This window comes from Poecilia mexicana, unplaced genomic scaffold (genome assembly GCF_051168715.1).
Source record: "Poecilia mexicana isolate PSO_F unplaced genomic scaffold, ASM5116871v1 scaffold_7, whole genome shotgun sequence".
NCBI classification, from domain to species: Eukaryota; Metazoa; Chordata; class Actinopteri; order Cyprinodontiformes; family Poeciliidae; genus Poecilia; species Poecilia mexicana.
In genome coordinates, this window is record NW_028263376.1 from 20,905,518 (window position 1) to 20,923,373 (window position 17,856).

Consider the following 17,856-nt stretch of genomic DNA (forward strand, 5'->3'; position numbering starts at 1 on the left):
CTTACTGAGGAAAACATTGTCACCCCAGGTGAATTATATGCCGCGTCCCTTTACGCTCATGGTGTTTGTTTTCTTGCCAATTATGTTGCTGACATATAAAAACAACAAACTTATTTTTATGAACCACGATTTCCCAGAATTTTCTGTGACATTTATTAAATATGTTTGTTGCTTTTGATTCACCCCATTATGCGTCATAGTGAATATGTATTGGCATTAAGGATGTAAAATTTACTTTATGGGGAAAAAATGTACAATGCTCGCACCTTGATATGACCGACTCGATTCATTTGTTTTCTGTGCTTTATGACTTGAAGATTAAAGTTCAATGCCCTGTACTGAGTGCATCTGTTCCCTCAGTTTGTCAATTAATTATTATGTGAAAGTGAGTATCTCAAATGAAGCCACTCTGAGTAGCATCCCAAGACTAGTTAAATCTTCATCAGCACAGAGCGTCTTCATACTGTAACATAAGTTTAAATAAATTTATTATCAGAACGTTGCTACAACATTTAGGCACGTTTTAAAAGAAGCTGCATAGCTGCCACCTATGATCAATATAAAGTATCTGATGGACCAGATTCAGGAACGGACAGGCAAGACTTTTCCAAGTGGGCCAATGGGTTAATAAGCCGGTATCAATTGAGCTAGCCTTTTAGAGTGATAGAAAATTTTAAAAAGATGCTGTTTAGGATGCCTGTTTGCTATGTTTTAGTGGAAGAGTTTTACGGGGCTTTTGACCTCAACCCTGTGCTGCCATAAATGAGAGAATGTTTATTATCTCTGATAAGGACAGACTGAGAGAAGGGAAGTGAGTTGGGGGAATCGGTTCTCTTTTCAGGTTTTTTCCTTGGGTCTGTGTTGTCTCCTGATACCCTCCTGTTTGTTCTTTAAAGTCTGACTCCCTCCCATTAAAGCAATTGTATAACTTTGAAATCTGCCTGGCATCCAAGTAGTGTTTGACTATGTTGTTCTCAGGGCTTTTCTCCTGACCTCCTTCAGTAGGTGGAGTCTTAAAACGCTGTGTGCTTTCTAATAAAACGCACCTTAAAGACAAAAATGTGTGTTTCTGTGATTACTGAAAGTGTTTCACTCTGTTGAAATAATTTCCATCACAGTAGCTATCGAGCTGTGGATCTATTTAATTATAGGTGGCCTGAGCAGTCGAAGGTGGGCCAGTCAGTCAGGAACTCCGGGGCCACATTTGCTCCTGACCAGATTTGTGATGTTCACTCCATGTTTAGAGATCTGAAGAAATTTCTGAAAGACTCCCTGAGGCAGTGTTCAAAATGTGCATGCTGCAGTGCCAAAGAATTGCAATCCCGAAGCATTGTTTTCTTAAAGCTTCATATCTTCAGAAACCATTGAAATCGTGTTAAGCACTGATGTTTGTGTGTTTGATATCAACAGCATGACTGTATTTTCATGACCAGAAATATTGCCTCTCTTTCTTGTAAGCAAGGGCTGCACAGCTGGCAGCACTGTTGCCTTGCAGCAAGACGATCCTGGGTTGAAATCCCAGGGTGGCGTTTGCTTGCTCTGCCGTTGTTCTCCCTCACGTCCTCCGGCTTCTTCTCACTGTCGCTAAAAACTTGATTGTCAGGTCAAGCAGTATCTACATTGCATATAGGTGTGAGTGTGAGGGAATGCATGGTTGTTTGTCCCGCATGTGATGCAACCTGTTGAGATTCTACCCCACCTATATGGTCTAAAGTCCTGCACAGACAAGCGGGTATAGATAATTAACGGATGGATTTAAACAATAGAGAAGGGTAATAGCTGTCTTTCTGCAAGCCGACTGGCAGTGCACAGCAACACGACTACACTTGGCTGAAGAGTGTTTGAGGTGTGGATTCAAACTCTTGCCAGGGCAGAGAAATCAAATTAAATGTGCTTGTTTTAAATCCCTGCATCAGATTTAGACCATGTCTGAAGTCACTGTGTAAACCACCACATTCCCACCAGTGAAATCAATTTGTGCATATTCTGAGATAAAATTCATAGAGCAGAATTATTCTTTGTGTATATATTTTATAAAAGCCAGTCAGGAGCTGCAGCAGGAGGGGGGGGGGGTGAAAAAAAGTAATCATTTTTCCCCCTGATGTTAAATCAGCAATGCAGGCATTTTTATTGAAACATTTGATAAGTGACGCTGAAAGTAAATAAGGTTACACTTTAAAGATTCAGCTGTGTTTCATTTTTTACTGTTTGGCCATTGACTCAGCATCTCTGCTTGTGCTATCTATTCAGGCTTTGGCTGGAATATTTCTTTAAGCTTCCGGAGAAGGTCAGAAAAGTAATTAACCTTGTTCTGTGTGCATCAACACTGCGACTGAGACAAGAGTGCTCTTCCTCCCTCCCTCCTCTCTATAATAAAACCGACACCCACTCGCCTACACGCGCACACACGCATGCACACACATTTCGTCCTATTTAAATTAATAGAAATAAAGAAGGCTTTACCACATTGTCCAATACTCACATCAATTTAGACTTTACAAGGCCCACTCTCAGGCAGACAGACACTGACATTTAAATAATAGCACTGTAATCACAGGAAGCAGGAGGAGACATTTTGCTGTTTTGCTCTCACTTCTCGTTGGCTGCACCGTCCATCTCTCACTTCTTTTTTTTTTTCTTTCTTGGCATTTGTCAGCGTAAGCTTTACCCTCCTGCGGTGCTCTTTCGCGCTCCAGAGTTGGACATTTTTTAATTTAGAAAATCTGCACAGGTGTTGAGAAGGCTTTAATGTAGATGGGGTTTTTTTTCAACCCCCCACCCCCTCCTCCTCTCGAACGTCACCCCCTACCTACCTCAGTTGGTTGCCTGGGGGCTTATTCTCGTAGGCTGAGTGATTTCTTACTGTGCACTTAAATGACACAACCCCTCCTCCGACTTGCATTCACATTACCACTTCTGTTTTCACAAATAAGCTTGTTACATCACTTAATACCCCCCTACGCTTACACAGCAGGCTATTTATGCTGGGACCAAATACTGGAGAAAAAGATTTTACAGATTCTTCACCTTTTCTGTTTCCCTTTCCTGAAATCAAAGCATAGTTTTTTTTGGGGCGGGGGGGCGGAGGGGAGTCGTCACAGTCTGACCTGTGGTTAAAACGCATTTTCTTTTGAAGAAAGAAAAATATTGTTGTTAGCTGGAAAGAACCGATGGTCTGGACAAAAGAATAAATAGAGCTAACAAAGGTTTTAAAAATGTATTGTCAAAATCTACACATAAAAGAAGGCTTGACAGTGTGTTCCTCTCTTTGAGGCTCTGAGCCCAGTGTGGTATTTTCACTCCCACAAGCAAGCCAGGTTGTTTATGATGCATGTATCGTACTGTCATCACATAACGCTTTTGATCACAGAAGATGGATATTCACTTTCACGCATCATTTAACCAGAAGATGACAACTGCGGCTAGGAACGTCAGATGCAACAAATCCAGATGCACCGATGCTCGCTCAGTCGGCAGATAGTATGTCTAAAAACGGGGTGTTCAAACCCCTTCTATTTAGTTTCCATTGTTACAACATTTTTATTCATTTAGATATTACTCATTTGCAGAAAGTCTCCCATTGTGTCCTAAACTCTTACCAAAAACAAACGTGTGTGCAGAGCACCAAGATGTTTTCTTAAAAACTATGATTTTTCACTTTATCCATGGGGCGAGAGGCTATGGTTTCCATGAAAGTAACTGCATTTACATGAAAAAGACAAAAGCATTCAGTTATTCTATCTTGCAGAGCAGTAAAGAGAATCTTTATAGTTAAGTAAGTTTAACTCCTAACAAAGAACTCAGACCGACATGTTTTGAGTGCTTTGCCATTGCTGGCGCTATAGGCAGTTCTTTACTGGTTTTACTAAAGTACTGATTTGTTTTTCTACAGACAGAAACTGGTTTGATGTCACAACATTACCTCATGAAAAACTAAAGATATCAAGCAGAGTCCAGGTGCAGATTGTGGCATCTTTAAATCATCAGTAACAGGAAACCTTTACAAACTGTATAGATGTGTGCCAAAACTGTATTATAGTTGGTGCACATTAGTTTGAAATATCAACCTTTTGCATCCTTTAAAGCAGGGGTGTCAAAGTCAAATGGACGGAGGGCCAAATAAAAAATTTAGCTACAAGCCGAGGGCCGGACTGATCGAATGTTCATTGAAATTTTTTTAAATGACTCATATAGTCTAGTGAACCTAATTGAACCTACTGAAAACCTAACAAATATATTCCAATATGATCAGATAAATAAAGCAATATTTTCTTATGGCTCTGTCAGTAATCTTTAATTTTCAACAGACACAACTGAAATATTTTTAAAATATAATTGGATTGAAATACAATAAAATAAAGTGCAAAAATCTATTAATCCACATATGTCAGAGTCAAGGCATTTAGATGTGTCGCCGGCGAATTACGGTACTGCAAATTTAGATGTGTCGCCGGCGACACATCTAAATTTGCAGTACCGTAATTCCGCCACACGTAGCGCTAAGTGGAAAAATTCCAACGGTTTCTGAAAGGGGAGACGTTGCACTTTCCAGCAAGTATCGGGTTAATACGGTAACTTCGCAGCTGCAGCTGCAGAGAATGTAATTAATCCGGGGGGCACTCGTTTAATAGACGGTATATTTCGGCAATAACTTGGTGGATATTGAAAGTTCCGGTTGTTATGGATACATGGGTAAGTACATAATCTCACAGAACATTTAAAGAACTGCTTACAGTTCAAATAAGGAAGATATTTTTTTTCAGACGGGGTGCCGGCTTGCTGCGGTCTGCGGGCCGGTTCTAATAATAAATCAAGATCATCCCAGGGGCCGCAAAAAACCTTCTCGCGGGCCGGATGTGGCCCGCGGGCCTTGACTCTGACATATGTGCTTTAAAGGATGCAAAATTAGAGGGAAGAATAAAGAGAGAAAGAGACTGTATCAATATCTTGTCTGCCTATGTCATATGGACCACTTTGCTAGCTCTACTCAAATACTCGCTGTCAGCTTTTGGTGCTGTATAGAAACACTTGTCAAATGTTACATAGTGCTAAAAAGTGTGAAGTTTTAAAGCAGTGTTTGTCCACATAATGTCAACTGGAACGACATTGAATAGCAAAATGTCAGCAATTTGAGTTTGCATATTTTTCTAATTCTGAAACAAAACAAGAAGGCAAAGCTGCTCCTAAAATAGCTCAATAGAGCAAACTGCATCTCTCTGTGCTGCCCACATTTAAATGAGTTAAGCCAGCATTCACGAAGACCACATGGCATATGCACAAAACAGGGCCTGAAACTAGCGTATGTCACTTTTTTAAAGGTTGTGTGGAAAAAACAAAGCGATACATGCACTTGGTTTGGAGATGGTGAAGTGGGGAATTGAAGCCACTCTGCAGCATGATTCCTCTCACTCCATATCAAATTTTAATCATAGATCAACTTTATTTTAAGCATTCAAAACATACTTCTGCTGGTGAGCCATACACATGAGGACCTTTCAAAAAAAAACAACACAGATAAGTTAAATCTTAAATCAAAGTCCGCATGACATTTCATCAACGTTTTCTCATCATCACATTTCTCTTCCCGAATGATCATCAGGGTGATGTGCCACAGATTAACACATAAAATGTGACAAGGTGTGAGGCAATCAGACTGACTGCTGTAAACATCTAAATACCGTGGTGACAGTCGTGCGTCTGTGAAATTAATACTTTGGTACACCTAGAAGACATTGCAAACCAGGAAGGAGCTGGTTTTTAGGGATCGCCAATATTTCCTGGCCCGTGATGATGAAGGGCTAATATGTCGATTTCGACTCCTTAAGACATGCATGGATGCTGATCTGCAAAGATGCAGTTGTTTTCTTAGGTATAAATATTGGAGCAATTTTATTAAGTGTTCGAGTTGGACTATTTATTGCCTTATAGCTCTTCTTGAAAGATAAATCAATCTTTATGGATTTGTCTCAATCCCAACCAACTGATCTCTGATCTAATCATTATTGGCAGCAGTGGAAACAGGAGTTGGCCTTCAATGCCAACTACAAACATCTACAGAACCGTATTTATTTAATGCCAAGATAGATGGGCTCTGCAAAATAGCAACCAGGTCTATGTGGAAACTACTGCTATATGTGACAGGTTGTGTCAGTATGACTAGCTGTGTTTCTGAGCCATTCTTTTGTATTATTGTTTTTGACTGTAACCAACTTGGGAATTTCAAACATTTCTTCTGAGTAATTGGTTGTCAAATAGTTGTCAAATCCTCACCTCAGGTCTTGATGAAAGTGATTCTTCCTTGTTGCCTATTTATGAGGTTTTTTTTCAGCGCTTGAATTAATAAAAACTGGTGCGAAGCGAGGTTTGGTAGTGGGAATAATATGAGCCGCCACTCCCTTAGTTTAATTTGAAGAATGTGTTGTTGAACCATTTTCCTCAGTTTTATTTTCCACTTCTATTTAAGAACAATTTTACCATCAAAATCTCGCACAAAGGTAATTAATGAGAACTGCGGAAAAGTAATTTTGGTTTTCACCTTAAAATATGAAAGATGGAGAGATAAGTAAAAACCAATCTGCAAGTGCCTTAATTAGGGGGAAAAAATTGAATGGCTGAAAAACTTTTCCTGAAATAAGTTAAGAGAATCTGTAATTTCATGAAGATGAACAGTTGTGACGGACAGCTTAACTTTTTTTTTTTTTTTAATTAAGGAGAAAGTTTTTACCCTCTCGATTAAACTTTGCATCCTGCTCACTGAAGAAAGGGTCATGATAGGATGTAACCCCTCTATCCACCTCATTTTTTAGGTGGTTTTAGTTTAATTATTTGTCCCCATCATATAGTTGGAATTATGCTGATGCCTGCTGTCTTAGTGAGGAAACTGCACGTTCAGCTGTCAGAAGACATTAGGTTTGTCTGACCTCCCCTGAGCCACCTGCCCACACAAATCACCATTTTTTCCCCATCCTTCCTGTACTTTATTAAGAAGTTTGGCCAAGACTGCTATAATTGTGTGTGTAGGCATCTTATTATCTTTTTTTAACAACTTGTGGTGCCTCATAAGTAAATTAGTTTAAAATGAGCTTTGCGTTTGCACCACAAAGATAAAAAAAAAAAAAAAAAAAAGAAGTGCCATCAAAGGTAGCAGACCAGCTGTGGATAAGAGGAGCGCTTTCATCAGAGACCAACAACAGATACCCTGCCCAATTATACAGCAACAGTCAAGATGAGAATCATCACTTCAATCACCACCTTTGAAAGATAATCAGGAATGCGCGGAGGGTTAGGATCAACAAACGTCAAATGGTTCTCACAGGGGGCATGTCCTGAGGAGCATGCAAGGCATAAAAAAAAGTTAATAAAAAATATTTTACCTGAACTTTGTCAGGTGTTTGCTCTGACAACAACACAACATTCACACGTATAAGAGAATTCAACTCGAGCTCACATTCGAGGCACTAAATCACACAAATGCTCCCCCCCCCACCCCCACCGCATTTTGCCATTCAGGAAATTATTTTCTAATGACTTCAGTGCATAATTTATACACCGCATCTGTTGTTGGGAAAGGCAAATTGCAGATTTTCTTGCCAACGGGATCTCAGGCTGAGACATAAACACAGAGTCGGTCCTTTTCTGGGACTTGGAACAGGACGCTCTCAAAACATACAGTGACACGCGTGGCAATTAAATTAGGTGCTAAAATATCCTTTCTTACTCTGTGATGGAAGTCAAAATCCCCCAGCAATGGAAGGCTTTCTAAAATATTTAGAAAAATAGTCTTTTCCCGTCACAGTTTACTATGAAATGAGCAGAGTTTACACGTTTTTGTTGAAAGATGAAAGCTTCTCTGAGACGGCTTTTTATGAAACTACACAAAGATTTACCAGTTTGAGATTTTATAGTTTTCTTACAGTAATTAATTAGATATTCAGCCGAATAGTATAATTTCTGGCTTTGTCAGATTTAATAGTGTCGGATGACACTTTATTCACAAATGAGTAAATCAAACTGCTTTGTGATAGGAGTGAACTATTTCCCCATCAGTGTATTGGCATTTGATGACCAAAAATTTATATAAGACAAGATCAGTTTTACAGGGCACTTTATTGTGGTCTTTAACACCCAGCTTAAATACTGTTTCAGGGTTATGATCTACAATATCAACACTACTGTGAGCACTGATATAAGAAAGAAGCAAAGGACAGGAAACAAGCTGGGAGACAACAAATGATACAGAGAGATGTTGTAGAATAGCCCCGAGTGAGATGTGGCACAGATGGTGGGGAGGGTTAGTGATGGGGAGGCTACCATCCTGTCTTCTCCAGACACATAACTCAAATGCACCATTATAACATTGACACAGTCATTGCTTCATAGACATTTCTGTTTGTTTTCTACATTCTCACTCAGTTGTAAAAAAAAAAATATATATAGATATATTAAAAAGTAAACAAAAAACATTGGCATAGTTTATGGAGAATATCTAGGTGCTGAACAGAGAAATAAATTTTCTCATCTGTGAGAGGAAATTTTACTATTGACAGATTTATTAACTCAAGATAGCCTAGTGGAACTTGGAAAATAATAAAACACTCCATTAATTTCAGTGCCATCTTTTCAAATAAGAGTGGATGTTGGTGATAAACGGTAGGTTCCACATCTCCCTTGTTTTGTTGATTTCCAGATATCCTCCAACAGGATATCTGGAGCTTTTATTTGGATTCTTCTACTTCTCTACATCGACAAGCCGCTGTCATTGGACCACAAGTAGGGTTCAACAAATTGCCTATCCAAACAACGTGTCGAGAACAAAAAAAAAAAAAAAAATCAGAAACTGAACAAAACAATTATTAAAACACAAAACCAATTGTGTCCATCTAACAACTACAACAAGAACATAGTGATGATGGTTTTTCTCTTCCAATGGTCCACAGTTATTGGGCAGTTTGGTATGATGCCAGGCCCCCCAGGATTGTAGCTGAAATCTTACAGCTGGTGAGTGGAGGTGCTCCAGCTGGAAAAATCTGGCTGCACAGTCAGGACACTGCAGGCCGTCTGGGGCTGCATCCTTTATTGCTGATCTCTAATTACCGCTGCATTTACACTTGTCAAGATCTTGTGATAACCATTACTGATAACAGTGTGGTAAAAGAAGTCAAAATCCAATTAAAAACCCATTTTCTGGTCATATTCATACCCCTTATCCAAGACTTAAAGGAGTTGCTTTATTATTCAAGACCAAAATACTGCTAATGTAAGAAGTTGATACACAATCAAATTTACAACTGTAAATTTGTAAATTGCATGGACACAAAAAGTGTCAAACAAACATTCATAAATATATTTTAAAGAAAAGATGGAAAGAATGTGAGTTTCTTAAAAAAAATAACATTTAATCTTATTTCGCAAAAAAAAGTAGCATCTCAGCATGATTGTGTAGGGGTAGGACAAAGGGTTAGCAGGTAGGGACAGAGATTAGTCAGATGTGACACTACAGACATCTGAAAGAACGTCGGTTTTTTATGTAAGACTTGTTCAATAATACACACCAAGCCAAGAGTTTTAATCAAAAAATTCCAAAAGGCAAATGTGCAAATGTTTTTTTTTTACGTCGTCTTCAGACGAATTAATTTGAAATGCAGTGGATCTCCTTTCTGTTCCCACTCTATTGTAGTCATGTCCTCCACATTCTTAACAGTGACTCCCATCTTGTCTTGTCTGTTTTGTCTGCGACAAGACAGCTCCTTCTTTTATAGGTGATATTTCATTTAATTGGACAAAACAGTTCTTTCACCCCAGTCTTTCTGTAACAAAAGAACGACTCCTTCAACCCTTCACTGTAATGTCAACATTCTCAGTCTTATTCAGACATAAACTCTGCCATTTTTTCTTTTTATTTTAGTAATTTTCTTTGTTCATTTATTTTTCTCGAGACATCTGCATTAATTTACTTCTTATCCGTTTACAGATAATGCACAGGCACTAAAACGCTCAATGAACAACGGTTGTATGGATAGAAATGGCTGGTTGATACGGTTAAGCTGGTTTTTTGTACATGTCATTAACTTCACTCTATTCTAATGGCCTCCACAGTCCCCAGATGTCCATCTAACAGAACACCTTTGAGATGTGGTGCAATGGGATATAATATGGATGTTAAGCTGATAAATCTGTAACAGCTGCATGATGCTATCAAGACCAAAATCCCAGAGAAATCTTTCCAACACCCTGTTGAATCTGCGACACAATTAAGTCAGTTCTGAAGGCAAAGGCGGGTTCAACCAATAAGATGCTCATAGTAAAACTGTTGGTGAGTGTAATTTGGTGCCAGAGATTAATTTTATTTACCAACAAAAACATTTATATGCATTAAAAACGGCACACATGGTACCAGCCCAAGCTAGATACAATTGGCATGTTTAAAATAACTGGGAAAAACCCTATTAAAAAAAATCAGTCTTTACTTGTTTACATGAGGCTAGCATAAAATATTTTAGCTGTATTTTAAATTTTAGAAAAATGTATTTGTCCTTTTATACTTGTTATTATAAATATAACAATTATTTAGAAATATTATTATTTCAAGCGGCAGTTTCCTTTCGTTAGTTTAGCTGGGAATTGACTGGGAAAGACTCCTGCTGCCTAAGTTCATACCTGTGCAAATAGTAGCATGTTTTTCGGCTTCAAATCACCATTTTTTCCACTACAGGTAAGGTGTCAAGGCTGACAAGCTTAGTGCTGCCATGGATAATAAATCTGACACTGTTACGCATGTATGCACACCGCATACTTGTTTTGACTGTGTTAGCTATCAAGCTCACATGGGTGCTGCTGCTGCTCAGGTGCATATAAATTGCTCGTCCATATAAACTAAAGCCTTAAACCTTGACCTCCTAACTCCCAAAAGGTGGAATTGGTTGTTTTTATCACATCTCCTTTGTATGAATATGAATGCAGAAGTTTGTGCACTCAGCGGTATCTCGTCTTTAACTTAAAGCAGAAGTTTGGGTGAAATCCAAACCAAAAGCAGGAAAGAACACAGCAGCCAGTATACTGATTAAATCACACACCATTTGACCTGCTGGAAACTCTCATGGCCAACTTGAGAGGACAATCTAACAGAAACAGTGAGTGGTTCGCCAGGAGTCATCACAGTCTTTGGTCACGTAGGCCCCCTAGATTAAGTGAGTTGGGATGAGCAGATTAGGAGGGAAGATAAAACAAGTGAAAGAACGGGAAAGATAAAACAGAACGTAGACAGATGTGTCTCTTCCTTTCCTTTGAGCAGAAAGGGAAATGGCCCTTTATCCTAAGCATCTAGGTCCTTTCCACGACAAAGCGCTACAGTCCCACTGTGCTGGAATGCAATAAACCTCTTAGGAAAACAGAGCAAATGGCTCCTCTTCCAAAGCTGGAGCCAGAAAACTGACAACCATGTCTGCAAATCACATCTCCACAGTAATTCTTCACACTTCAAGGAGGAGACATTGCCATTTTCTTGCTTATTTTATCCTTAATTTAATCAGATGATGAAGCTAATGGGAATTACCATAAGCATCATTTTTAAAAGGGTAACCCTAATTTTAAGTGGCTTAACATCCAGGAGGAAAATGGGATGGAAAATGGGGGATCATACAAATAATCCTCTTAAGGCGATCAATATCACTCCTTGAAGCGCTGATCTGGACAGAGTAATTGTAAATCTCAGGCTATCAGTAAAAATCAGGCATTGTGTGTTCTAAAAGGCAGGCTTGGGTCAAACAGATCTGTAGCTTAAGAATGTCTCATTGTTTTAATTTATTTCCGAACCTGCAATCTGTAGCAGCAGATAGTAGCAAATGAGAAGGAAATGGAAATAGAACAGAGAACAAGAGCTCATCAAAAGCTTGATTGCATTTCAGTGAAGACCAATCATGTTGTCTCACTTCCTTTGTTGTTCTTGTTTTGTTGGGAGTACAAAAAAATGACTCCAGACAGACAATGGCATTCAGAAGAAAAAGAGCAGCAAACAAAGGAATCGTGGAAGTGAGTCTCATTACAGAGATGTACATGAGTTGTTGTTTTTTTTTTTTGGAATAAAAAAGACTCGTGGTTTACAGGAGAGTAAAATAAAGTGGGTGCTCACCTTTCTAGATGAGGTGCAACAGAAGGGTCTTATACTGATTCAAATAAAATGCTGGTGTATGAGAGGTTGCTTCAGTATAAACATTTCAAAGCAGGGACTTGCATATTGCAAATACGAGCCAAACATCAATCAACGTGTACTCAAATGGAAACACGGGAGTTCATAGATTCTTCAGTCTGTGAAGTGGTTAGAGTGCCCATATTTTCGACCTTTCATCTTAAAAAACAAACGAGACAAGTGGAAACCAATTTGTATTTCCTTCTTTTGGTACAGTAATCAAATCCCAACAGCCTCTGTAATCTTTTTTTGAATGTTTTAGGATAAGGTTCTGGAGCAGTCTGTCATTTTCCTTGTGAGGCCAATGGGCATTAATGGCTCAAATAGGCCAATAGGTGGACATTAGAAAAGGATCTTTCCAGGACTTGTATAACCTCAGGAACCTGGATCTTGTATGCAAATCTTCTCTTTTCACTTTTCATGCTACATGTAAAAGAACTCGGATGATATGGATATTGTGTTAAGAATGGACAGGAGCAAGAATTCAGGGAATTCATTGTCTCTCCTTTGGACAGCACCAAGCTGCCTCAATAACCTTGTGGAAAACGCCAGTTTGGCCTTTGGCAGAAGGTTGGACATGCTTAAATCTGTGGTGGAAAGGGTCACACTGGACAAACTGGAAGCTATAGTGGACAGCAATAGCTGTCTTCACATAGTGTCCAGGCAGTGGCAGCTGGTTCCTTTCACTGCTCTGCAGAGCTGAGTGTTTTAGGATGCTTTGTCCTTATTGCAATAAGAATATTCTTGCCCTCTGTCACCTTTTTGAACAGTAGTTTAATGTTGAGATTTTCTGTTTCTTCATTTTACTTGTATGCTCACCCACCGCTGACTTATTCAAGTCATCATTTTAACTGCATACAGACATAGCAGTTTATCTAAACAGCTAAAGCCCATCCTGAAAACATCCGTGTGAATTGTGATTTTCGTAATGTTCATAAACAAAAAAGAGAAAATGCCTGATAAGTCGCTCCAAATATTTGGAAATAAACTTGTATCTGCATTTATTGTGTCTTGTGAAATGTGCAACTTGCTGAATTCATGTTTACCGATGCACCCCCAAACGATCACAGATGGTGGGTTTTGAACTATGTGCTGATACCCAGCCAGATGGTTCCTCTTTAGCCCAAAGGACGTAGATTTTAAATTTTGATTCATTAAGCCACAGGACAGTTTTCCGCTTCACCTCATCCCTCCTTCTACAGTCAAGCTATAGCCTGTCAAAGGTAATTCCATTTAGATGTTTTTGTGTAATATTTTGGTAACATCCAAATCAGTTTTCACTTGAATTTCACTGAAAAGTGGCTATTTCATCTATAAACTCAAGTGTGTCTGATTTGAGGGCCCCCAAAGAGCCCTGTCAATCTGTTCTGGTTTTCAGGTGTGTCCTAGATATGTTGGCACATTATATGAATCTTTAATGACTTTTTCAATTTTTCATTTTGAGAAACACACCCCTCAAATGATTCTATCTGCTCAATAAAATACTTTTAACGTTGTTTAACAAAGAGACCAACTCCTCTGAATTGTTACTTTGAGACAGTAATTTCATACCTTATGTCCAACAATATGGTAATAAATGCCCCAGTAGGATTTAATTGTAACATATTCTGTCACAGCAAATGTAGTGTAGATTTTTTTAAGTGCAAAGAGTCAAATTATAAATATATAAATATAAATATATTAAATTTTATTTTTAATCCTTTACATGATCTACTGTACATAAACATACTGTACCAGTCATAACTGAAAACAGAAAAATGTGTCATTGGTGCAAATTTATATAGGCTAGGTTTTACATTGTGGTTTATTATGATTAAGTTATCTAAATTTCTGAATTATATGAGCAAACATCTAACTACATTGTCTACTTTTTTTAAATAGAAAATCATAGAAAATCTGTCGCACATTTCTAAACCTGCCTTGACAAAACAAACTGACAGGCCAGGCAAGGAGTGCAGTAAGCAAAGCAGCAACTAAAAGGCTCTTGGAAAATCTGCAGCAGCTGGAAAATCCACATCTCAGCTGGGAGAATCTGTCAACAGGATAGATATTAGTCTTGTACTTTACAAAACCTATGGTTACAAAGAAAGTCACAAGTTTGTAATAACCCAGGTAGAACACACACATTGGTGAAAGTGCTCTGGTTAAATGAGACCAAATTTTATTTTATTTTTTATCTACAACTGTTTTTTTAAAGTGACCCCCTATGACAATAAATGTTTAACAGAAATTAGACGTGTATGCCTCCCATCCCCCACATTAAGCTGTTTTTTTTTTTTCAGGCCTCAAAAACGTGATGATCCTTTTCATTTTAAATTCCCCATTCCTACTTAATTGTTCTGTTTATCAAACATTTTATGTCAGAGAAAAACTTTTGAATCCATCATTGCATCTAGAATTTTGAGGTATGAACATACCTCTGAGATTTTTGTCTGTGCAAATCAGATTTAATCAGCCTCAAAGAGTACAGTCAAGCATAAAATGCTGACCTTGGGGGGGGGAAAGAGATGCCCTAGTAGTCAATACACAGAGCCAGCCCCAGTCCTCTAGAGTTAACAATCTGAAATTTCTCTAACATCTCAAAGTGCAATTTAGAACGAATGTTTCTTTGCACAAACACACTTTTTTTTTTTTTAAACAGCATGGATCTGAAGGTCTCCTTATACATTTGAAAACTGTTTTCCCAAGTTCTAATTCACTCCTTTCATATTATAGTATATATATATTAATTATATTTGTAGAGGAGATTTAACTTTATTGCAGTAATTTCTTTTCAAATCAGTAACTCTTAGGTAAATAGGCCACAACTCAAACTACACTGAGCTCTCATGGTTGCCAACTGCCCTGGAGGTAAGGGGACAAGTAACATATTGCTCTCATTGCCTAACACTTCCAGGATTAAAGATTAATTCACAATGCTTTAAATCTTTAATATCAGGGCATGTGCAAGGGAGTTATGCGAGTTCAGCTCAGTTAAGTTGCATTGGTTTGGGAATAAAACAATTTATTTTTCCGATAGGTTCTCAATTATGAGCTACATAAGTATTCTTGCTTCGTTTGTTAAACAAGGTGTTTTGCTTTTGCACTGAGTGATTAAAATGGAGACTAGATGGAACCAGTGTTCACTATGTAAAAATGCCCAGGTAGGTTTTATTATAGGAAATATAATGACCTGAATAAATCAAATAAAAAATTTTCAAAAAATTGTAAAATTCAGATCTTTTATATTTATATGTCCAGATGTCGCATATAAAATCCCAATGTTTTTTTCAGAAACTCAACCTTCTTATCAAGAGAAGTCATAGACAACATGAGGAATGCCGGTACATCACTAAAAAAAATGAAATTACAAGTGAGCATCAAATCTGACAGGAAAAAGAGTAAATGATTTACAGAAGACAAATCATAAAAACAGTCAATTCCAATAACTAAATTTATCTGTATCCTGATTCGTTTTAGGGCATGTAAGTGAAATAAGCTGCACAAAGATGTCCAATGTGACATCTTTTTTTCCTAATCTAAAAAAAAAAAATTGTAGTTTGAAAAAATATTTTAAAGCTTTATTGTTGAGGATACCAAAGATTTTATGCTTCTTTCACTGTGCATAAAATTTTGATAAATTTTCTCTGAAAAATTTGAAAGATTTGATATTCTCACAGTTTTATCGGAAAGGTGGCAACTTTTCCAAATAAACTATCAATGTGGGTTACAGACAAAAAAAAAAACTTTCATGATCTTTTGATAATTTTTATCATAAGTTACACATTATACATAAACAAATAAATATTTCTAACACCAGTTTTTTATCTGGATTTAAGTAGCTTCTGTATTTTTGTTGCATGATGAGATTCAGATACAATCAATTAAAAGCACAAGATTCTGTATTTTAAACTGTCTAGTTGAAAGATTCTTTTCTCAATCTTAATTATGACCTTTAGCCTTATTATTAGTGCAGCAATCCAGTGAAACTCTTTGAAGCAACTATTACAATTTATGGTTTTTATAATCTTATACAAATATATTTTTCAATTACAACAGCTACCCCACAGCACTTTAGTGACATGAGGGCTGAAACAATGGATGGATTTAGTGTTTTGAAAAGAAGTACTTATTTATTTATGCTTCATGCTTTCAATATGAACAACCCTTTGATTTCAAGTGAAACAATGAATGTATTTTAAGCACAACAAAGAACCGAAACAGATCAACAAAGAAAACATAATGTAAACTCACTGGCTGTTTAGCGCGTACATTTGTTGATATTTCGTCTTGCATATAATTTAGATTCGCAAAACCATTTATTTCTGATTGCCTGGTAGATTTTGTGAAGTCACATGACTCAATGAGTTCATGGTATGTTCTTTCATAAATCTCTATTTTTTTTTATTGTTGTCTTATTGTTCATCACTGCTGCACCTCTGCACAATCAAATAATGATAGATGCAGAAACAAAGTAGAAAATATATGAGGGAAAAGCACTCAAAGGATAAAATATAATAGCTAATAAATGTAGTGATGGATGAAGTTACTTATAGCTCCAGCTCTGCTTTGTTAATGAGGAATTACTTTTTCTCACTCCCTTTTGGAAAAAAAAAAAAACATTTTAAAACCAGTGTTTGGGCAATAAAAACATATGAGCTAATTCCAACCAGTTCACTTTGTGAAAGAGTCTTTGAAAAATGTCCTACAATTTATCACACAAAACCTTTTGCTTTTAGATTTTGTTGACCTGTCCTCATTAAATCAATTTTGGGCACAACGTCTTCCAAAGTTTTGCAAATTGGCTCATTTCCTTTCCAAGCTGTGACACTGTGTAATTTTTCTTACTTTAAATAACAGAAAAGATGACTTTAGTGAGGGTAGATGAGCGTAGATAATGATGGTGGTGTGGCTTACGATGGTGGTTTTAATAAGCTTTAATGTTTGCTTCAAGAATGGTGGTTTAAAGGCTGTCATACTGGGAGTGTGGGGGACCCAAATGTGGGCAGAAGGCAGGCAATATCATATTGATGTCAGCTTAAAAATTAAATAAATAAATGAATAACACTGGCGGTGTATCACTGAAGGGAAACCGCAAAGAAACCACAAGCAGAAAGCAGGTCTACTTGGAAGGAATTGAGGCAACAGAAGAACCCAAGAATGATCATTAATGACATTATGTAAACACTACAAAAGTTAAATAACAAAATTGGGAATCAGCAAAGCACCCAATATCTATAGGTAAACACAAAATATAGTAAAAATGGTAAATCCAAAATTGTCAAAACTCGGATCGCAAGTCGCCTTCTCTAGGAAAGGAGCATTTATCTGCGGATCCATCAGCTACTATACAGCCTTGTCCCTTTCAGTGTTCACAAGAAGTGCCTATAATCCTTTATGATCTGTGGATGAATATACAGTGCAGCTTTTTATGGGGAAGCTGTATGGTCAGCTGCAGAGGAGGCACCAGCTCAGACACATAGAACGAGACCGGGCTGCACAACAACCATGCATATAGAATCACATTGTAGTCTAATTTGATCTTTTTATTTTTTGGTAAACAATCAACTGTAGCTGTTACAATCTAGACTTCATGTGAGTATCCTGCACTGACAAGGTTTTAGGAGTTTTTACTTAGATTTAAACATACTACCTGTACAGAAAGTGTGCATGGATGTGTTTTCTATACACAG